Source organism: Furipterus horrens, unplaced genomic scaffold (assembly GCF_987537825.1).
Source record: "Furipterus horrens unplaced genomic scaffold, mFurHor1.1.pri manual_scaffold_6, whole genome shotgun sequence".
Classification (NCBI taxonomy): Eukaryota; Metazoa; Chordata; class Mammalia; order Chiroptera; family Furipteridae; genus Furipterus; species Furipterus horrens.
The window spans coordinates 53,556,004-53,581,098 of NW_028327176.1; the positions used below are offsets into that span (position 1 = coordinate 53,556,004).

Genomic DNA, 25,095 nt, shown 5'->3' on the forward strand with positions numbered 1-25,095 from the left:
CAGGGAACAAACTGACAGCTGTCAGAGGGGAGGGGGTTGGGGGCTGGGTAAAAAAAGATGAAGGATTAAGAAAAAAAAAAATTTGTAGACACAGACACAGTGTGGTGATTACCAGAGGGAAAGGGGGGTAGGGGTAAGTAGAAGAGGGTAAAGTGGGATAAATGGTGATGGAAAGAGACTTGATTTTGGATGGTGAACACACAATACAATATACAGATGCCGTATACAATATACAGAATTGTACACCTGAAATATATATAATTTTATTAACCAATGTCACACAAGTAAATTCAGTTTTTTATATATACATATCTTAACCTTACCCTGGCTGGTGTGGCTCAGTTGATTGAGCGCCGGCCTGCAAAGCAAAAGGTTGCTGGTTTGATTCCCAGAGTCAGGGCACATGTTGGAGACATACAAGAGGCAACCAATCAATGTTTCTCTCACACATTAATGTTTCTCTCCCTTTCTCCCTCCCTTATTTTCTCTCTAAATAAAATCTTTTTTAAAAACATCTTAACCTTGAGGAGCTGCTATATACTTATTTGCATTCACATAATTTGATGAGCTGACAAGTGTCCTTCAGCAGATATATAGCAGATTAAGTAACAGGAGACCAAATAACACTTAACTCTAAAGTGACCGGTTTTCACTTTAAAATACTAAATTTCACTGAGTTGATGACAGTATTTGATGTTTGCTTTAACTACAAAAAAAAAAAAAAAAAAAGGAAATCAAATGCGAAGGAAGTAAAATCCGGCCCTCGCCACTCCTTTACAGTGTTTCCTCACCCGAGTAACAGCTCAAATTACAAAACATCTGAGGCTGCTAATAAGCATTAAACAGGACAAGGAGCTAAGTCATTACTATTTGGTAAATATTTTAAAATAGTCCATTTAAATCACTGTCAGTCAGGTTTGGGGAGCTTTTTTGCTTTGTTTTACAGAGATCAAGTTCCTGACTCAATTACTGCTCCCAGGCCTTGTATAACTATTGGCAGATTAATCTTCTTATCATTAATAGTATGGCTACTGACATAATATTCTCCCATCCCTTGAAAAAAATCCCAAGCCCTGAGCCCATATTTAGGATGCTAAATAAAATATAAATGTCTGAGCTTAACAGCCTAGTGCTTCCTATATAATTTTATTACCCTAACATTCTCATCCATCCTTCCTTCACAGTATTGCTCTCCATAAGGTTTCCTCCTCTTCGAGCACATTGAATTTTTTAATTCTATAAACAGCCTATTAGGATGGGTTAAGATTTTGCTACTATAACAAACAACCCCAAAATATCACTGGCTTAAAACAACAAAGATTTACTTCTTGCTGATGGTGCATGTCTATTCTGGGTCAGAAGGAGGCTCTGCTCTACAATATCCTCACCCTAAGAAAGAGCCAACAGAGAGAAAGAGAGCAGTTGCCAGCAAGATTTTTCTATAAATGGCCGAAGACTAATATTTTCAGCTTTGTGGGACACATGGTCTCCGTCACAACTATTCAACTGTGCTGCTGTGGTGCAAAAGGAGCGGCAGACAATAAATGAGTATGGTGATGTTTCAATAAAACTTTGTGTACTGGCAATACAAACACAGGCAGCAGACTGTACTCGGCCCACATGCCAACCAGAGTACTGCTGGTCACTGTAGCAGAGTAAGAGGAAGCATAGTGAATACAAGGACTCAAAACTTCTATTTGGAAGTGACTCATGTCACTTCAGCTCAAAGCAACTCACATGGCCACACCTAACTTCCAACGGGCAAGGACATAACACGTGCCTGGGAGGAAAAAAGAGAAATATTGGGTGAATAACCCTAATGAACACAAGTATATTCTCTTGATCACTGTTTTCCTGTTACTGGACGCCCAACTCTCATTTCTCTACAAATGCAAATCTTAGCCATCTCTCAAAATTCAGTTCAAATGTCACCTTCTCCAGAAATTCTCTGAGTTTCCAAAGACTATGCTCCTCATCATCTCCCTCTTGTCTAACCTTTATTATATCAAGTGTTTTCTACATTAATAAAGTCAATCATTTTAGGACATATATTCTGTCTTATTAACCTTTGTATATTCCATAGGACTTTGTACTAAGGCTTAAGAGGAGTTCAATAAGTACTTGTAGGATAAAATAAAGTATTGTCGGTTTCTCTGTTTTGTTTGTTTGTTTGCTTGTTTGTTTAAGGGTTTAAAGTAGCATATAAAGATACAAACCATATAATTTTAAATAAAATTAAAAATTGGAGCGCAGGCAGTACAAAGGGCAGCAACCTAAGACCATAAGTGAAGATGATACATGCACAAGGTGCATATTAAGAAACAATACATCTTTTTTGAAGGTGAGACACAAATTTATCATTAAATACTGTAGCAGCCAAAAAGGAGAAAGATCCATCTTATCTATCACAGTATCAATGTGATAGACACCTGTTCAGGACAGGAATAAAATTAAATAAGAACACTTTAAATAAAATATTTGGGGGGGGGTTAATAAAGTAAGCCCTGACTGGTGTGGTTCAGTGTGTTGGGCGCCCTCCCACAAACCAAAAGGTCCTGATCAGCGCACGTGTCTGGGTTGTGGACCAGGTCCCTGGTTGGGGGAGTGCGAGAGGCAACCGATTGATATTACTCTCGCCCATTGATGTTTTTCTCCCTCTCCTTCTCCCTTCCTTCCCCTATCTCTAAAGATAAATTAAAATATTTTTAAAAATAAAATAAGACATTCTGTAAAACAAGGGACCAATAAATGGTTTTCTATTAGCATGCAGAAGGTGCTGAAAGAATAGTAAGCAGAAAATATATATTTAAGGATATATTATGTCCTCTGCACCAGCCTGGATGTCAGGAGAAATACAAAGAAATTATAAATCAATCTATAACCCAGTAGTTGGAGAAACAAGACAAACATACATGCAATGACAGTAAGTACTAAGACTATGCCATAATTGAAACATGCATGCAGCACTTACATTCCAGACACTACATTCAACTCTAAGGAAAAACAATAATGAATATTATCCCTGTTTTCAAGAAATCAAAGTATCAGAGCAAACTGAAACAAACAGCTAAAATACAACATAATGAATACTCTGATAAAAAATTTATAAAGTGCCATAGAAATGGAACCCAGGATAAAAAATAATTGTTTCAGCTTCTAAGGAGGGTACAATGATGACTTCACTGAAGAAGTCATTTGCACTGGTTAGGTGTGCCACAACTTAACTATGAAGAGCATACAGTAGGCAAAAAAGGAAGCAGTAAAGTTGTGATCTGGATTTTAGAAAAGGTTTTGGCTATGGTATGGAAAATGGACTGACCAGTAGACTCTACACTCAGCTACGGCAAGCACATAACTGCCTTGTTTACTGCTGATACGCTCAGTGCTGAGGACAGCATCTTAGACATAGTAGAACTCAAGTATTATCTTTGCTCAAAAAACTGAATATAATAAAATAGAGACACTAGAAAGGAAACTGTTTCCAAGTAAAACACAAAGATCTGAATTCAGCCATTGACGGGGAGAAGTGGGGATGACATCAACACTGAGTTTTTATTTAAATGCTAAGTTTTATGGCTTATGATCTGTAGAGACTAGAGAAGCAATCTGATCACAAAGAAATCTCACAAAGACTCTAAGTCAGAACAACTACCCAACAACCTTTAATGTGTCACATATTACTAGAAAGTAATTCTCAGAAGATCTTTAAAAAGCCTCAGTCTCCAGGATTTTCTTTTATTTTATTTTCCATAGAAGTGGCTTTAAAAAAAATTGAAGATTATAATTTAGTTTTAATTATAACACAAACATCAGAAAGGTTCTAGTTAAGATCAGAAAGAGATTTCTGAGACCACACTACAAATTAGAAAGACTCAAAGACCCATCAAGCTATCTAAGCTAAATAAGAGAAATGACTAAAAGATTTTTTAATAGTTGATACTCATATTTTTCCCATTCAAGCATGACTTCAAAAAATAATTTATGAAAGGATGAGATGATACCTACCTTACAGTGTTTTTCTAATATAGCATAGTAGTCAAAGGCAAAGACACTAGACACAGACTCCCTAAGTTCCAATTCCAGTTCCTTTGCCGAGCTGTGATCTCTGCATTATTCAGCCTCTCTGAGCTTGTTTCCTCATCTACCTCACAGGATTGCTATATTAATAAATAAGTTAATATGTGCAAAACTGTAAAGAATGGGGCCTAGCCCAAAGTAAATACTCAATAAATGTTAACTGCTGTTATTATTTAAAATATCTAATACAAATGTAGGTTATAAATTGAATGTGAAAGCTAGTCATTTTCCTGTATGTGAGCCAAGCAAAGTACCTAGTAGCAACCTTTCAATTACCAACATTCTGGAATTAGACATCCTTAAAAGCATAGGTCCTTCAGTAATAACAAGAATCTCCCATATAGTGCTGGCTGAGCAAGTTATGATCCCATTCTTTGCTTGAGTTCACTCCTTAGATCTTCCCCTCAGCTTTTTTTCTACAGGATCCTGGTATGAGTCACAACCTCTCCATTGAATTCCTGACTTAGCCTCTTTTGTGGGCTGTGCCTGGCTGATTCTGGGTGCGGTGCCAAGTCTGGCACTATCTCTTCTGAGAACGCTGATGTGGTAGAATTCAGCTGTATTTAGGCTGGTTTACTTTGTAATTTTCCACTGTTCCTTCATAGGATGAACATAAACACAAAACATGACTATAAGTTCTGTACTTAGCACTATCAAGCTCCCTAAAAACCCAAAGGAACTAAGACAGACCTTTTTCAACTATCTTCTAAGAAACAGTATTGACAAGTCCCCACCCAGTTTGCCAATCATGTGAGACTTAAATAATTTATCCAACTATAAAAAACTGTTAAAAGCACCATTTTTCACCTAAAATCCCTAACTCAAATGGACACAACATACTGTTAGCACAGTGAACTGAAAATAACATAGTTGTTTTGTTTTTTTTTAATTCAAAAATACCCCTTCTCTATTTACTACCAGTTTGTGAATTTGGGCAAATTACTTAACTTACTTGACCATCAGTCTCCTTGGCTATAAAATGAGGATACTAATATCTATAATAGCATTGTTACCATTATTTAATGAGCTAATATGCAATATATCATGCTCCAATGAATAAACACTACTTTATTTCTACATCCTTACTTCATCTCCACGTCCAGGGAATATATGATGAAAAAGTTTGGGAGAGAGACTATGATAGGTGTGTGTGGTTAGCTTGTTGGGGCTCAGCTTGCAAGCACTTAAACACCTCAACAGCATCTGAGGTTAAGGTGAATTAATATCAGTCTCCTACTTCTTAATTTTAGCTATGCTCATGGACATGGACAACGGGGAGGGAAATGATTGCGGGAGAGGGGGTGGGTTGGGTGGGGGAGAGAAATTGGGAGAAAAGGGGACAACTGTAATTGAAAAACCAAAAAAATAAAAAAATTAAAAAATTAAAAAATAAAAATTTTAGCTATACCTCCCAAGTTCCTAAAAGGTGGGTCTGATTACATGTTTAATGTTTGTATTATGATTAACATTATCAGAAAGAAAACTGCTTCATTCATGACTCAGAAGTCAAAATGTGCTGCCTTTCAGGCAGAATGTAAAGATCAGAACTAGTGACTGATGACATCAAACTTAATTTTCTCCCAACTATATAAGGAAAAGCCAACGTGACCATTTTCAGTTTTTGGCTCGGAGGAGGCAAAGGTGCAACTTTCTTCAGTCATCCCAAATCCTGGTTCATCCAGCACCAACTGCTTCAACCATGCTGCTGAAACTCAACCCCAACGAGATCCAAGTCCTATACCTGCGGTACATCAGTGGGGAACATGGTGCCAAACCTTCCCTGGCTCCCAAAATCAGCTCCCAAAAAAGGTTGGAGGTGATAGCACCAAAGCAACTGTGGTTGGAAGCGTCTGAAGATTACAGATTACAGTAAAACTGACCATTCAGAACAAACAGGCCCCAGATTGAGGTAGTACCTGCAACCTCTGCCCTGATCATCAAAACTCTCAAAGAACCAGCAAGAGACAGAAAGAAGAAAATAAAAACAAAACAGTAAGTACAGTGAATATCACTTTTGATGAGATTGTCATCATTGCCCAACAGATGCAGCACTGACGTTTAGCTAGAGAACTCCTGGAACCATTAAAGAGATCCTAGGGAATGTCCAGTCTGTAGGCTGCAATGCTGATGGCCACCACCCTCATGACATGACAGATGACATCAATAGTGGTGCAGTGGAATGCCAAGCTAATTAAGAACTACGAAGGAAAATATTTTTTCTAATCATCCTGAGGATATGTTCATTGATTTTTAGAGAAAGAGGAAAAGAGAGACAGACAGATAGAGACATCAATCAGTTGTTTTCCATAAGCACCCCAACCAGGAATCAAACCCACAACCTTCTGGTGTACAGGAAAATATTCGAAACTCAGCCACCTGGCCAGAGCAGAGAAATATTTCAACTAAAGATCATGTGAGAACCAAAAAGGAATTTTAAAAAAAAAAGCCAATATGATTCCCAAAGAGGAAAATGTGTATAGCTACAGTAAATATGGCAAATGTTTTTCATTATTTATTGAATCTAGATGGTTGTTCTTTCCATTTTTTGTAAATTAGGGATTTTTCTTAGTAAAAAGTTGGGGCAGTAAAGAGCAGGAAGGCAGAACTTTATAGACTCATACACTAACACTCCCAGAGTTCAGGGGTCAAATTACTGTTTATACCACCTAATTAATAGAAAGCAAAATCTCTGATTTTGTCCTCTCTTTATAAACTTTATCAAGTCTCATACCAAACTACCTACATACACTCATAGCCCCCCATCCCCTTGAGGTTGCCACACTCAGAGGAATGGCACAGGACTTACTAGGAAAAGGAGTTTACATTTGGTGGCCATAAATCCACTTCCTTTCTAACATGGTTGAAATGGATTGGTTTGTTAAGTACATTCTCAGCACCCACCACAAATAACACCTCCGCTTCAAGAGAACATCAGACAACTTAACAGAGATAACTTTTTTTAATTTTGAAATTCAAGAAGGAAGATACTAAGTACAATCAAAGAAATCTCCTAGGAAAAACAAAACAGTAAGATATAAGCAGTAAATAACAAGTTTCTACAACCTTAGTAGCAAAAGAGGGTTTTTCACCTAAATAAAAATAAGAAATCTGTATTTAGTATCCTGCCAATACTTCAAATGCAGAAATGACTTCATCCACAATAAGCTCTTTAATAGCAAACAAACTTAAAATAATGTAAAAATAGGGACTTTTTATTAAAAAGCTCAATAATTAGCTTATTAAAAGGTCTCTCAAATACTTTCTGGAACCCCAAGCAGACTCACTAAAAACCATGCTTTTAGCCTATTCTGGCCTCCTAAAATTTAAATCTAAATATAGTGAACAAGCTGTTCATATCTCTTTCTTAAGTAATATAGAAGGCAATACGAAAGTACAGTAGTCCCTCTCTATATTGCGGTTCATTTATCACGGGCTCACTGTATCGCGGGATTTTTAAAAATATTATATTTAATTATTTATCATGGATTTTTTGCTATATTGTGGGATTTTGCAGTACTGTATAGGTGTGTTGTCAAAGTTACGTAGGTTTAAGAGTGTAGAATAAATGTAAGGTTCCTATTTCGCGGGGGGGTCTAGAACATAATGCCCTTGATAAATGAGTGAATACTGTAGTCCATTTCAATCCAAAACTGCTTAGTAGAAAACAAAGTAAGAGTCTAGAAAATCAAACTAGAGGGTTACTATTAGCACTAACAAGCAACCTGGAGCTGGGATATATCTTGATATCACAACCTCTCTGGGTAGATTTTAAAACAGACTTAACTTTACCTGTATGCTCAAATTGAAAGCAATACTAACCATACTATCTGAACTGAAAATATGCCTATTAAAAATAAATTTAAAACACAGGGTTATATAAATACTTATTAACAAATAAAAATGAAAGAACAAATACAGCTGGGAAAGAGTCATTACCCAAAGGACATATATCTTCAATATCAAGTGGATAAGCAATCCCTGATGAAGTCATCTTTTTAATCCTTGGAGTACACTATAAATCTGATTGCAAACTAGTTATCAAATCCGGCTTCACCACAGTAAACATCAAAGGCAGTAAATCAACATGAGATGAAATTCAGCAACCAATCCTGTAAACTTTTGCCTGTAGTTTTGAATTCACTAAACTTTAGATTCAAAACAATTTTCCAAAATCCCAGCTTCAGCATTTCAGACTGGGCCCTGTTAAATTAGAGTTACTCCTGGAAGCCTGGAATAAATTGAATTAGTTTAACCGGACTCTATTGCATAGCCATGGAAAATGGAGTTCTTCCTGAAAATGGATATAATCCAATATTCTTCACTAGAACTTTCTCAGGGAATATCTCAGTTAAATACTCCTGGGTCCTGGCCAGTGTGGCTCAGTGGATTGAGTGCCAGCCTGTGAACCAAAGGACCACTGGTTTGATTCCCAGTCAGGGCACATGTTGCAGGCCAGGTCCCCAGTTGGGAGTGTGAGAGAGGCAACTGATCTCTCACACATCATGTTTCTCTCCCTCTGTTTCTCCCTCCTTTCACCTCTCTCTAAAAATAAATAAATAAAATATTTTTAAAAAATACTCCTGGGAGCATTTACATGTACACTGAAGGCAGACTAACATCTATATTCTGGAAACTTTCAAGTCAAATTTAATCATAAGTAACAACACTATGAAGAAAAAAAATCTTGATTGAAATCCTCAATCTATCACTTAATAGCTGCAGAACCCTGGAAAAGTTACCTAACCAATATAATATAAAATGGTGATGACATCTAAGCCATAAGACATGGGTTAACTCTGGCTGATATAGTGATTTGAATCTGGTCTCAGACTTATATTGAAGGTTAATAATAAAAATATATATATGACCTAATAGCAAGGTATATGAGTGATAGCACACAAATGTAGTTGCTTGACCTTATCATTATGTCTAGATTTTCTTATTTTAATTTCATCCACCTACTTTGAACTTGATCCTCCCTACCAAAATCCTATAGCATCTGGTGAAGTAATAATACAATATATGTAATAGGGAAAATGTTACCATTCATTTAGTATTTACTATTAATCAGACACTGAGCTAAGTGAATTATATAGTTCATCTCACTTAATCCTTACAACTTTCATAAAGTGGTTATATAATTCCAGTTTACAGTCAAATAAACTGAGGCTAAGAAGTTAGATAATTTGCCCAAAGCCAGTTGGTTACTAGAATCATGATTGTTTTTGCCCTACCAGGTACCACTCTCTAATCACATTCCTTCCAGAGGTAGCCATTACCATGAGGTTGTAATAACCATTTCTTTGGTCTTTTTTATATCTGAGCATAGATATATGCATCTATAAACAGCACTGGTTAGTTTTGCCTATTCTTGTATATTATACAAAGGGAATATAAGGTTGTATTCTTTTGTGCCCTTTTTCTTTCAATATTATATAAATAATGAGGTGACTCCATGTTGTTCTACCTTACCTATGGTTCATCCATTTTCATTATTGTATAATGTTCTACCATATAAACATACTGTAATTTATTTACCAATTCTATTGTTTTTGGACATCTTTATTGTTTCCATGTTTTAGATATTACGTACATTGGTGCTGTGACCATTTCCTTTACATGTAACCTTAACTTTACCTGTATGCTTAAATTGAAAGCAGTATTAACCATACTTTCTGAACTTAAAAATAAATTTAAAACACAGGGTTATATAAATGCACAGGAAATTCTTTAGAGTAGTAATCTTCAAAGAGACACAAATCTACGTAAAGGATACACAAAAACTACAGACTTTCCAAATGGTAAGTGGGCATATAGTTTCTCAAGAATCCAATTTCAGACCCATAACTTTTATATATACTCTTTCCTAAATCCAATCTGCCTAAGAACAGGCTACATTCATAATACAGTAACTTTAAAAAATAATATTGGTTACTTCTGTCTATTTCCCTACTCCCTATCCATCCAAAATCCCAAATGTTACTATGATATATTGGTTCTGAATATAAAACTCATAGAAGAGTAAAATGCTTAGCCTTTAGAGAAAGGAAAATTGACAAGTCAATTCTACAATAATGTGATAAATTCTGTAACAGCTATAAACAATGTTCTTTAGAAGCAAAGAAAATGAACTACTTAACCTGGAAGAGTTAGAAAAAAAGAAATGACAAACAGTTAAAGCAGGCCTTGAAGAGTGGGTGTGGCTGTCAGGTAAAAAATGATTGAAAGGACAATCCTTGCAAACAGTCAGTGAGATATAAGTGGACATCACTAGGTAGAGAGCTTCAGGAAAAACAATTAAAGGAGATAATTCGACTGGGAGATAGGCCCCTTTTGCCACTGAGAATATAAAGACTTAAACTAGAAAGAAGAGGGTAGAAAAGAAAAGAAGATGCCAGAATAATTTGTACCTATAATAACAAGTAGGATGTGGGCAAAATGTTGGTAGATATCATGTAAGACATATTAATAAAATGGAAGAGAATGGAATCCTGAGGGAACTAAAACTCAGCCTCAACCTCTCTGCTGGAGCCATGGTGCCGCACCCTCTCCAACGGAGCCACGGTGCCTCAACCTCTCTGCTGGAGTCATGGTGTGCCAGCAGGCACTGCCTAAATCTCATTCCAAAAGGAAGGTGTCCACTGGCAAGAATTCCTTGGTATTAGGGATAAGAATTGAATACAAGTTTATAAACAACTAACTGCCCTCCCACTAACCACTGTCATGTTGCTCAGTAAACTCATTAACCACCATAATAGAGAAATCCTGTCACATACTATATAGAGCTGTTCTTGGTAGAGGCATAACCTGCTTTGATTTGGAGTTCAGGTTGAAACCATTGTTTCTCTGGTTTCTTACGTATATAAGGCATGACTCTCCAAATTGGCAGTCATATGGGCCTCTTAACATAGCTCATTATCAGCTGCTCTGGAATAATAACTGCCTATCTTTGAGGAGGCCCTCCCTACAGAGCTCCCCAAGTGAATGTCAAACAACCCTAAATGTAATCTTGAAATCTGGTGAATATCATCCAGGTATTTTGGTGAAATGTGGAGCAACAGAAGAAAAAAAGTTATTCATGTAAAGTCTGCTAACAATTAAAAACTTTAATCAGTTCCTACTTTATAAATTTCTATTTCCTCTAATTCCTAGAGAAGGTGCTGATAGATTATGACCTAAACATCAGCATTTGAATGAGTTCAGTGACTGTTATTTGATAAATTATCAAAATAACAATGAGTGCCCATCACAACTTATTTACTACAGTGGAGTGCTGGAAACAAGGCTCTTAACTACTACACTATACTAAAATTTAGGTAAAAAAAGAGAACAACACAAGGTGACTTCTCTATAATACCTTTTCTAAACTCTATGGTTCTGAAAGGATCTAAAATCAAAGCAATATACACTCTATCAAATATATTAAATAGTAAAATTTCTTCATACACCTAAAGAAACAAGCAGCATCCTCTTTCTTGTGATTGCAAGTAATCAGTTGCTCAGAGTTGCTAAAGAAACATAAAGTGCATTACATAATTCAGGAACAAATATCAAAATAGGTATTTGGGCTTGGTAGGGCTGTGATAGGCATATAAATTCAGTTCAGATACATTCCTCAAATCAGGAAGTCCCTTGTTCTCTGTACAAAGTAATGCCTCAGACACAAACCCTACATAGAACAACAGTTTCTGTTGAGACACAGAAAGAAAACATTAGCATCTCTGCTATCAATATCTTAATCTCGTCCTTTTACATTTCTATTTTTCTACATATGTTTTTATATATATAGTAAAAAATAATATCACTGAAAAGACTATTTTACTTCTATTTTAAAGGTTTCCTTTTACACCTTAAAGTTTCAAGATACTTTTAGTTATTTAACTGGTTACCAGATGATTCCTAAAGCACTATGTTGACTGTCTGTACCCTGAAATAAAGACCATTTTCAGAAACTTTTAACAAAACTTAAATGAAGAATAAATAATGTATTTGTCATCTGAGAAGTTCCTTTCTGTTTCATGAATATAAGGATATGTCCAGAACAGTACTTTGAGGCTCACCAAGTTTAATCTTATCGGAACTATAATGAAATTTGAGGGGACAGAGCTATCAATCCCAGAACTATTAAAATTTGTATTTGCTCCAAAGAGAGTTATTGTTCCTCTCTAGAGAAAACATTTTCTACCATAAGACTGGAGTAAAGAAAGTTACTATTTTTAAACCATTTCAGTTTGCAGGTAAAGCTTAGGCACTTAGTAGAAGTGTTAATTCATATTACCTACCTTGCTGGAGGGCAGTTTGGCAATATGTACCAAAACTTTAAACGTACTTCTCCTTTGAATTTCTTGGAACTCATAATAAGATGGTTAAACATATGTACAAAGTATAGTATAAGAATTTGTAACTGCTTAAAATTGGAAACAATCTAAATGTTTATTGCTATCATTAGTTAAATAAGTTATACAATCTATATAATGAAAGACTAATTTGATGTGTCTATGATATATTGTTGAATTTTAGAAGTAAGTTACAATTTAACAGGTATAAATGGAAATATTTTAAATGGGATTATAAATTCATATGAATGCACAGTAAAACAAGGAAGTTACCAAAATTAGTTTACTGTATTGATAATGGGATTTTAAGTAGTTTTTATCTTTAAATTTTATGGTTTGAATTTTTTATTATATGTATATATAAAATATCCTTTTTCATCTTAGAAAAAATATCCTAAGATTCTGATCACTTTCTCAAAGACCTGAACCTATTTCCTTTCATGTCAGAGTGACAGATAAGACCTTTTTATCTCAGAGCAATGATTCTCCATGTGACCCAAACCAGCAAAATCAGCATCACCTAAAACTAGCTAGAAATGCAAATTCTCAGGTCCCACTCCAAACCTACTGAATTAGAAACTATGGGAGAGGAACCCAGAATATGTATTTACAAGCCATCCAGGTAATTCTGATCCAATATCAAGATCAAGAATGACTGTTGTAGATGAACTCAAAACCTGATGACCTGTAAAGCCAATTTAAACTCCTCTTGGTATTGTGTCACATGAATTAGTGTCACATGAATTCAAACAAGTGTAGGTTATGTCTCTCCCTGGAGAGCCTGCTTGCTGATAAACTTTGGGAATAAAGCCTTGAAAATATTCAAAATATCAGCAATAAAGCAGCAGCCCTACCATAACTATGACTAATCATATTTTTAAGATTTTACTTATTTATTTTTTGAGAGAGGGGAAGAGAGGGAGAAAGAGAAGGAGAGAAACATTGATTGCCTCTTGCGCACCCCCGCACTGAGGACCTTGCCCACAGCCCAGGTGTATGCCCTTATTGGGAATCCAATGGGCAGCCTTTTGGTTTGTGGAGGACCCCAACCCACTGAGCCAACCAGTCAGGGCAGATTAATCTTGATACGAAAAGAACAAATAACAAAACTTCCAAACCCAGCTGTAGAAACAACAGCTCTAGATGGTGAATACAATCAAAAGCCTGTTGCTATGCAGGGCAACCTTCTGAAAACTCTGAGTAATGACAAATGAACTTGGAATGCCAGCTGACCATATACTGATAGAATCACAACTGAGTAATACCCAAATCTCTGGCAAAGATGTGAGGTTTATTCAACATGTTACAGGGTAGAAAAGGGGCCGTCCTCAAAACTCCCCACAGCCCGTGATTTGGGGAATAGGGGATAGACTCAGTGGAGCACAGCCATTTTCCCTGAAAGAGGCCTTTGACTATCTATGGCAGGTAGCTAGTGTCTTAGTTATGTAAATGGCCATGGCCTTCCAACGCACCAAGGAGATGGGAAGGGCTTTGGCCATAGAATGGTGATGAAAGAGCTTATGGGCCTGCGCAAGGTTCTGCTAATTGCCAGAACTGGTTACCACACACAATGCATCACAGGCCATGGTCAGGGATTTAAAAATAAGGTGGCAGCTATTTGCGGAGAGAGAACCATGTGGTTTTGAAAGAGCCATGAGATCTGAGAGGAGCAGCTATGCAGTTTGCAGGGATAATTCGGCCATGTGGCCTGGGCTACTAAGAAAGCTGGCATGATGCTGTTTTGATTGTGCCGACTTCAGCAGACTCCAAAGTTGTCAAGGACTCCTGCCTTGCAGACCTGGACTTCTGGACTTTTGGAACTCGGGACATGCAGAAAGGGCTCTGTTAAAACCTGGACTTCACCATGATCCAGTGCAACACGGTGAATATTTTCCTGAACTATTGTAAGGAAGCTGATGACATCGTACCCCAGATTTTGAAGGAAAGAGCTGACAGATAAGGAATGGGGAACTTCTGGTCATGTTTTTGGCTTACAGCTTTTTGGGGAACAAGGGACGTGCTGGGTCCCATGGGAGAACAGGGCTCTAAGTTGAAGTGCTCACAACCACCCCCCCCCATCCCCCCAAGATTGGAATATTGTAGATAAAGACCTGTTTTCCTCAACACTAATGGCTGGGTCTTACACCAAGGCGCCATGTGAAAGAACCCCCTTTTGCTCAGTAACAAACATATAATGATACTATTAAAAGAATCCAAGCATTAAGTCATCTCAACATGGCAAGAACATCTACATTATGGCCTCAGAGTTGTGAAACTGTGAATAAACTGAGCACATCAAAAATCAAAGTCCAAAATACCCTATAGCAAATTCATTTAAGAGCTCTTTTCTTCAGGGAAAGAAAAAAAATAATGTTGTCAGTATTAAGATAAGAAAAATGGGGGAGAAATAATAAATATAGGAAAGAAAGGGTAAATATATGGAGAGTACACTTAAAATTACTGCATCTACAAATACAACTTAAGAAAAAGAGTTCTCACTTACAGCTTTCTAAGAAATTGTTAATACTTAAAAATAGGGTCTACATTTCCCCATATGGTATATATCTCCTCTTCAAGAAACTTGCCTGCCATCTGCTGGAAATCTGTCCCAATGAATATATAAATCTACATTAATCTACACTATAAATGTCCTATGTACCCACTATATAACCTGCACAACTGTACAAAGCAACCAGACATAAGAATTAACCTAATAAAGACCATACCTGTACCTTCATAGTGAATCAGAAATCTTTAAGACATCTGACAGTAAAGTTCACAGAGGTCAGGCTGGCATGAACTTCCCAGCTATGTACATAACCTATAACCTCATCTTTCCAAGTAACTAATGATAGATTAGGCTATACAGCTCTGGGGTCCTAGCTTCAAGCATATAAAAATATCAAGTTGTCTCTGACACTTGGCTTCCCATCAAAAAGGATGATGCTATTTGACTATGGATTCTAGTACACAGCAAAGCAAAACTATTTAGAGAGTTTTGCTACAGACTCATTATCTTCACTTCTGAGTCAATTTAGTTTTATTCACTTGTTTCTAATGGTTTTCACTGCCTATTTTGTCTGTTTATATTTCTGAGAACAAGAATACTACAATAGACATGGTCTGATGCAGCCCATTCTACAGACATGGAGAAATGAGTGGTCTGATTACCAGAAAATTTAATGACAACATACTGACTTGAATGAAATAGTATTTACATTTTTTTATTTGATGAACAGAACCTAACAGTGCAAAATGTTAGCGCCAGAAATATTAAATCTACGGCAACCTGAATTCTGCAGCCGCTGTTCACTTGTGGATCAGGTAGATGACCATTTCTCCCTCATTTAACTAGTAAAAAGAGCTACTGCAGCCCTGACCAGCGTGGCTCAGTTGGTTGGGTGTCGTTCCACAAAGTGAAACGTCACCAAGTTCAATTCCCAGTCAGGGCACATACCTGGGTTGCAGGTTGGTCCCAGTTGGGGAGCACACAAGAAGCAACCAATCAATGTTTCTCTCACACATCAATGTTTCTGTCTCCATCGCTTTCTCCCTCCCTTCCTCTCTCTCTCAATATAAATAAATGAAATCTTTTAAAAAGAGACAGTTATTGCAGAGACCATCCCCATGCCTTAGAGGGCTAGCAAACAATAAAACAAGGAGGATCAGGGAATTTTAAAGTCTTTCTAGTAACAGAAATGAAACCTTTACTACTCTGACTCAAGTATGTTGGGAAATTACTCTGCCTTTCCTGTCAACAAACTGTTGTAATTTAAAACTGATTCTAAGCAACATGGGACTTGTCCTCCTAGCTTGTCAAAGAATGCCCAGTAGCAAAAAATAAATCTCCTGACCAAGTTCGTGTAGTAACATGGGAAATAAAACCAAAAAAAAGGACTCCTGAATTTTTTTTTTAGAATATATTATAATCTTCTGACTTTTCTTTAGTAAGTCTGGTTAACAAGGGCAAATTCTGGGTCATGTTGTCCAAATTTGATAATTGAGACCAATGTCAGTTTAAATCTGGAATAGCTTTGGGAGGTTGTTTTCCCAGCTTTACAAACTGCCAGAACACAGTATATTGAAAAGAGGCCACTTTCTGGTACTGGTCACAGGCCCCCATACTGTACAGTGATTTAAAAATTCAAGCTAAATAAAGCTCTTAGAAAGACTTTCTTTCTTCACAACTATTTAAGAACCACTTTGCCAATTTACCTACTCCACATGAATAGTTTTTTCTGACTGCAGAAGAGTCTGAGTCATTATTTTAAAGGACAACATTTTTCTCCTCCTTAGTAAAAAATGTATAATCCGTTACAATTACATGCCAGCATCCTCAATAAATGCAATCTTGAACTCCTCCAGTCAACATTATGCAAGGAGCTGGCAAACTTGAGGCATAGCTGTTCTAATACTGATCACATAAAATTTTAAAAAGAAAAAAGAATATTGATTGCATGAGGTTTTTTTTTGACCCTTCCTCAGCTTAAGACTCTGGGTAAAACTTTTATGAGCCCAAATAAAAAATCCTTTTCTGTTACTTAGAGCCTTTTCTTTAAATGTGTCACAGGAGTTGGGAACTGAAGGCAAAGTCTTCTGAAAAATCAGATGATAATTTTCAATGAGCCAAACAAGAATATTTGTTGCTGTTGTTGTTTATAGTCTTGTATCCTAAGGATCTGATTACTCTTTGGGTTGAACTGATGTATGCCTTTCTTCTCCTCTTTCCTTTCCTACCATTACCCCAACAAAGAATGAAAAGAAAAGCTCTATCTTATATGCTGATTATATAGTTTTAGGTATGACCTTAGAAAACTGGTCTTGATCCCTAAGTATTGCCAAAAAAATAATAATTTCAGACTAACTTTGGGCAGTCCTTGATTCACTCAATAAATAAGTTCCTGGGACCCCATGTATTGAAGCAAATATTGGTAGATCAATGCAAAATTTCCCAAAAGTAATACACTGATACTAAAGTATTTAAAGATGACATAATATGATTTCTAAGATATACTTCAGAATTAGCCAAGGCAGGGGGAAGGGGGAAGTAGTAAGAAAATCAGATAAAACAATATTTGTAATATGTTCAACTGTTAAGACTCTAAGAAAGGTACATAGAGATTTACTATACTATTTTCTTGGGTTTCTTAAGGTTTTAGATTTTCCACCATAAACTTAATTTGGAAGCAAAAAAGAATAGGCAGGAATAGGTGTATCTATCAAATATTCAAATTTATGAAGCTTGCCCTGGCCAGTGTGGCTCAGTTAGTTTGAGTGTCATCCATAAACCAAAAGGTCACAGGTTCAATTCCCGATCAGAGCACATACCCAGGTTGTGGGTTCAATCCACAGTCAGGCACGTGTCAGAAGGCAACAGACCAATGTTTCTCTCTCACATCAATGCTTCCCTCTCTTTCTCTCTCCCTCTGCCCTTCCTCTCTCTCTAAAAGCAACAAAAAATGTTCATGAGTGAGGGAAAAAATTGTTTTTAAGTTACAGAGCTTAAATTCAGCAATCCCACATTTAAAGACTCTATTTTACAGAAATACCAGTATTAATATGTAAACAGATATTTAAAAGACTACACAATTTTCTATCAACAGAGGCATATGTAACTGCATACAACAGAATATTCTTCAGTCATTAAAAAGAATGAAGAGCTAGAAGTTTCAACTCATAAAGATATCTGACATATATATTAAGTAGAAAAAATAGATGTGTATCAAATGTATATGGTAATACCCATTTAAAAAGAAAAATTATAAGATTGTATGTATATACAAGTGTGTATATATACATATGCTTATATGAGCAAAGAAAAAAGTCTAGAAAACTGCAATCAAACTACTAATAATGCTTTGAAGGGGTGAGTTTAGAGTAGGGAAGAGACGGAATGTTACTTATATACTTCTAAACTGTTTCTTTTTTTACAATAAACTTATAAAACTTAAAAATATTTAACCCTGGCTGGTATGGGTCAGTGGATTGAGTGTTGAACTGCGAACCAAAGAGTCGCCAGTTCGATTCCCAGCCAGGGCACATGCCTGGGTTGCAGCCAGGTCCCCAGTTGGGGGTGCGCAAAGCAACCACAGATTGATGTTTCTCACCCTCTCTTTCTCCCCCTCTTCCCCTCTCTCTAAAAAATTAAAATACTTAAAAAATACTTTAAAATCCAGTACAGTTTAAAAATAAAATACCTGATACATAAAGGTTACTCATTTAACAAAAGGAAATTTTAAATGTATTAGCTAGAAATGTCACACACTCGTGATATGACATAAAATAACTTCACACAAATAGAAAGTAATAAAGTTTAAGAGAAAATCACATAAACTAATACAATTTTTACAAAATATGAACAAAAAAAGAACTGAAAACATTGGGACACCCAGATAAGTTTGCAAGACTTCTGCAGGATAGTCATGGATAGAGAGAACTGAGGCGGACTGGGTGACAAACGACTGGCAGTGTAAAACAGAAGAAGGGGAGTAAAAGACTGAGAGAAAATATGTGGGAGGAAAATTAGAAAAAAAGTGAGAGTTACATAAATGGAAGAAGGTCATCACATTGTACGAAAATAGTAATGAAAATGGGGTTGGGGGATGGGATAGTGGCTATGGAAAATCTTCTTTGGAATTTTCCTTCATTTATTAAAATCTAGTGACTATCTACTATTTAAGCAGAAACACTGGCTTCCAACCTCCGTTTCAATGTGATGAAATAACCACATGCATTTATTTACCTTCCTTCTTTCTCCTGAAACCCCTTACAGAGAAAGGTATAAACCCATTACTCAAAAAAAAAAAAAAAAAAAAAAAAAGCAAGGAAAGAGCCTATGGCCAAGAAATAGCAACAAATTTCTGGAAGATAAAAGCTGATAAACAGCAATAAGGATAAAACGGAGTAGTACAAAAAAAAAGTATTTGCCAAGAAAATGAAATTCAAATGGGAGTCTAAGTACCAGCAGTAACCACGGAGGTCAGGATGCCTAGAACAAAGAAAACACTGAAAACAAACAGATTAACAGAAAGACTGAACACAGAACAGTCAAACCTGTACATATGTACCCCACACATGGATATTCCAGCAAGACATCAGAGGACTTTTCCCTGGAGAAATAATGTAGCCTGAGAATACACCAAATCCACTTAATTGTACAGTTTAAATGGGTGAATTGTATGGTATGTAAATTATATTTCAATTAAGCTATGTTGAAAAAAGAAAAAGCAACAGTTTTCCTTTTCTTCCATAGTGGGAAATCAAGTAATAATGCCTAAAACTGACTGCAAGTTTTTTAATTACAAATATAGAAACTGACTTTTTACCTTAAGTTTAAAAGATCTTTTAAAAATTAAAATCATTTGTGATGAAAAAACACTTACCTGAAATTCAATAATTCCATGTTTCATTTCAGTTTCCTCTTCAAGTAAAACTAAATGTAATACTTTTTAATAGAAACAGCATTATAGTATTTCCAATACCCAAGTTCTATGAAAATTATTTTCTTCTACTCACCCTCCTGTTTGTATATTTGTGTAAAGTGATGTTGATCCGGAATGATGATCACCTGAAGTAAATAATGGGCCCTGACCAGTGTGGCTCAGTTAGTTGGGTGTCATCCCACAAAGTGAAAGGTCACAGTTTGATTCCTGGTCAGGGCACAAGCCTGAGTTGCAGGTTCAGTCCCCAGTCAGGGCGCAAACAAGGGGCAATCAATAGATGTTTCCCTCTCACATCGATATTTCTCTCTCACATCAATGTTTCGCTCCCTCTCTTTCTCCCTCCCTTCATATCTCTCTAAAAATAAATTAATTTTTTTAATTAAAAAATAAATAATAGTCATTTCTCAAAAACAGATATTTTTGCCTGATATGTATTTGTGTTATCTTTATAGTTTTCTATCTGCTTGATTTTATTTTTACTAATGAGCATGCATCACACTTATAAAAAGAAAAATAATTTAAAAATTAAAAGACATACAATATGACTCCCATTGTGAGAGGGTAAAACAAACAGTTTTTCCTATGCTTCCCACAAAGTATAACTAAAAACTCCAGCCACTGTATATAAAACAAACATAAAATGATCTGAAAGGTGGTAAGAAGAAAGTAGACTCTCTGGGGACCTCGGCACCAGAGGAACAACACTGTGGTGAGTTTCCTGGATTTTCTTTTTGTTTCACATCCCAGCCTGGAACTGAAGAGACACAAACAGGTGCAAACAAACAAAAACAAAAGCCCCAACAAAAGCCTGCTCTCTCTAGACAAGGATGACAAAAGTCGTAGCCTACCAAGACAGAAAACATTTACACAGTCACTGTTGTATTCCAGACAAACACTATAGAAAAAAGTGTGGCCCCACCCTCACTCATACAAGCACAGGCAGAGAGGGAGCCAAGATTTCCACCCTCCCGAGGTAATAACAAAGAGCCCAACATCCATCAAAGGGTGTTAGAAAAGGCCAAGAAGGGAGGAGGAACTCTCACCCCCACCAGACGGTTAAGGTCCACTCTCCCAATCATGCATTCATAGAGACGGTATATGGAGCCAGGACTCTCATCTGTACCAGTAATGAGGAGCCCCTCTCAGGTGTCAACAGATGTCAGGTGGGGACAGAGCAACCACACCTTCTCATGCCATACCAGTGTCAAAGAAAGCCAGCTAAAAGGGTGGGTTTAAATAAGAGCCAGAACCTCATGTCATAATATGAAACTGTGCAAATTTCAATTAAAAATCATTCTTGCTCTGGCTTGTGTGGCTCAGGAGATTGAGCACTGGCCTGCGAACCAAAGGGTCACTGGTTCAATTCCCAGTCAGGGCACATGCCTGGGTTGCAGGCCAGTCCCCAGTTGGGGGCATGTGAGAGGCAACCACAGATTGATGTTTCTCTCCCTTTCTCCCTCCCTTCCCCTCTCTCTAAAAATAAATAAAATCTTTTTAAAAAAAATCATTATTGCCCTGGCCAGGTAGCTCAATTTGTTAAGAGTGTCGCCCAGATACACCAAGGTTGTGGGTTCAATGCCCAGATACAGCAAGGTTATGGGTTCAGTCTCTGGTCAGGGCACATACAGGAAGCAACCAATGTATGTATAAATGGGTGGAACATCAGAATCGATATTTCTTTCTCTCTCTCTCTCAATCAATCAATCAAAAAAATTGTTTAAATCATTCTTCATACCAAGACCAGGACATTGTCAACGTAATGAATAAAGACAATCACTAGATGCCAAAACTGAGAGGACAGAGATGTTAGAATTATCTGATGAAGATTTTAAAGTGGTCATAACAGAAAGGGTTCAGCAAACAATTATGAACACACTTGAAACAATAAGATTGAGAGTCTCAGAAAAAAAAATACAGCAAACAATTTACCAAATGGAGAATTTAGAATTGAAAAAATACAATAACTGAAATTTTAAAAACTCAGTGATGGGCTCAAGGGCATAATGGAAGAAATGAGGGGAAAAATCAGTGAAATAAAAGATATAACAATAGAAATTACATTATCTGAAATGAGAAATAAGCTGAAAGAAATAAATAGCATCTCAGGAGCTGTAGGACAATAACAAAATAATAATAATAATAACAACATTCATGTCACCAGAATCCCAGGATGGGAATAGAAAGAGGGTGGGGTGGAAATTACTTGAAGAAATAATGAATTAGAACTTCCCAAATTTGGCAAGGGTCATAAACCTATGGACTCTTGAAGAAGTTCAGTAAACCTCAAACAGGATGAACCCATGCCAGGACACAATGTAATTAAACTCCTGAAAACTAAAGACAGAGAAAGTAAATCTCGAAAGTAGCCAGAGAAAAATGACACCTTTTTTATAGGGGAAAAATAACCTGAGTGACAGCAAATTTCTCATCAGAAACAATGGAGGCCAGAAAGAAGTGGCACAACACTTTTTAAGTGTGGAAAGAAAACTGCCAAACCAGCATCCTACACCAGCAGAACTAATCATTCATTCTATCTCATATGAAGGAAAACTAAGCCAGACTCATGTAAAGAGAACTTGCTGCCTACTCTTTAAAAAAAATGGCTACAGGAACTTCTTTCAATAGAAAGGAAATGATTTTTTTTAACAGGAATCTTGGAACATAAGAAAGGAAAAAAGAACACAGTAAGCAAAAATATGAGTGAATACAATAGGTTTTACTTCTCCTGAGTTTTCCAAATTAGGTTTGCTGCTTAAGCAAAAATTAAAACAGTTTGATGTGGTTTAAATATCTGTAGAGAAAATATTTAAGACAGTTATAAACAGGGGAGGAAAAAGGAACATAAAGGGAAGTAAAATTCCTATACTTCACTCAAACTGGTAAAATGATGACACCAGTAAATTGTGTTGTTAAGTATTAAATAATGTTAACAACCAGAAAAAAAAACACCAGAAAAACTATACAAAAAGATATACTCAGAAACACTATATAGATAAATCAAACCATAATTTTTTAAATGTTCAAATAACTCAAAGGAAGGCAGAAAAAAGAAAACAGAGAAACAAAAAAGAGCATAAACATAAAATAACAAATATAGAGCAGAGCTGAGCCTTAGCATATTAATAATTACATTAAATGTAAATGTTATAAGTATACCAGAGACTGACAGAGCAGATTAAAAAACACAACATAACTGCATTCTGTCAATAAGAAATTCACTTCAACTATAATGATATAGGCAGGCTAAAAGTAAAAGGATGGAGAGTGATGAATCACGCAAACATTAATGGAAGGAAAGCAGAAGTAACTATATTATCAACAAATAAAGTAGACCTGAGAGCAAAGACAATTACGAGACAGAGAAGGAAATGCTCAACCCACTAAGAAGATAAAGCAATCCTAACTACGTAAATAACTAACAAAAGAGCTGCTAAATATCTGAAGAAAAATGGACAGAGCTCAAAGGAGAAAGACAATTCCACGATTATACTTAGAGTCTTCAGCATCGCTCTCCCAACAAAACTGATAGAAACAGGAAACCAGCAAGCATACAGAAGAGCACACCACCAACCACCAATGGGATCTAGTCAACATCTGCAAAACACTATCCAAAAGCAGCAGAATACACATTCTTTTCAAGTGTCCACAGAACATATACCAAGAAAAAACATGTTGTGGGCCATAAAACAAACTTCAACAAATTCAAAAGAACTGAAATCATACATAGTATGTTCTCCAACCACAATATTAGGGGTATTAACCTAGAAATCAGTAACAGCATAACAGGAAATGTTCAAACCCTTGGAAACTAAACAACACACTTCTAAATAATTGATGAGTCAAATAGGAAGTCTAAAGGCAAATAAAAGAATACACTAAATTAAAATACAACATACCAAAGTTTATGGGAACAGGTAAAGCAGTGCTGGAAGAGAAATTTATAGCACTAAATGCCACTGTTAGGAAAAAGGCAGGAATCAATGGTGATGGAAGGAGACTTCACTTGGGAAGGTGAACACACAATACAACATACAGAATTGTACACCTGGGACCTATGTAATTTTATAAACCAATGAATTCAATTTAAAAAGGGGGTGGGGGACGGCAGAAGTGATATGAGTCGTGCACTCAAGGGACCCAGTCACGAAGAAGAGTAGGTTGGGGCATACAGAGGGGAAATGCATGTTGAAAACAAGCCAGAACAGCATTTCTCAAAGTGGGTTCTCCGGAACTAGTGCCTACTGTGTTCTCAACACTGTGCCACATCTAGGAGATGATCATGCAACAGCAATAGCAGTCATGTAAAAAAACTTTTCACCAAAAAAGCTGTTCGAATGTCTGCCGAAAATGTTCAAGTTTATCGCAGGAGAGGCACCACTGGAACACAAATGAGGGACCATGATGCAGTCATCCTTTTGGATTTCTTTGTAACAATGGTGTGACCCTTCACCGTTGACCCCCTGACCTGCATTACCTTGGTAACCATTTCACTTCTTAATTTCATTTCATTTTTTAAAATGTTGGTGTGCAAACTGCAACATTTCATCTCTCAAAGTGTAACATGCCGATTTTCTTAAATAGAAAAACATCTTTATGTTCTGTATTAAAATTCATTTCAGTTTTTAAAATGAAGTGTAATCTGTGCTTTCTTCCTTGAAAGAAAATTCTCAAATCAATAATTTAAGCTCATGCACCTCAAGAACCTGAAGAGCAAAGACAAAAATAAAAACAAGCAGCAGGAAGGAAATGATAAAGGTAAGGGCAGAAATCAATAATATCGAAAAGAGAAAAACAATACAGAAAAATTAGTGAAAAATTTCTGGTTCTTTAAAATGATCAATAAAATAGACAAATATTTAACAAACAAAAAATACATACAAATTACTGATATAAAAACTAAAACCAGGAATATCACTACATACCCTGTACCATCGAAAGGATAATAACAGAGAACTATCAATTCTTTTGACATAAATTTGACAGCTTAGATGAAATAAAACCATTTCCTAGAAAACTATCACAACTTAGCCAATACAAAAAAGTAAATTTATATTGCCCTAAAATTATGAAAGAAATTGAATTTTTAATTAAAAATCTCCCCCCAAAAATCTGCAGGCCTCATTGGTTTCATTGGAGAATTCCACAAAACATTTAAAGCAGAATTAACATCAATTCTAAAAGCTTCTCCAGATAATAGAAAAGAAAGTAAGGAACACTTTCCAAATCATTTTGTGAAGCCA

At 36.2% G+C, this 25,095-nt stretch overlaps 1 protein-coding gene and 1 pseudogene across 1 annotated transcript in view; one reads left to right on the forward strand and one right to left on the reverse strand.

Moving 5' to 3' along the window:
* EXOC6B (exocyst complex component 6B) overlaps positions 1-25,095 on the reverse strand; it is a 614,171-nt gene that overhangs the window by 573,588 nt on the left and 15,488 nt on the right. The window lies entirely within an intron of this gene.
* LOC150006207 (calmodulin-binding transcription activator 1-like) lies at positions 5,777-24,257 on the forward strand (annotated as a pseudogene).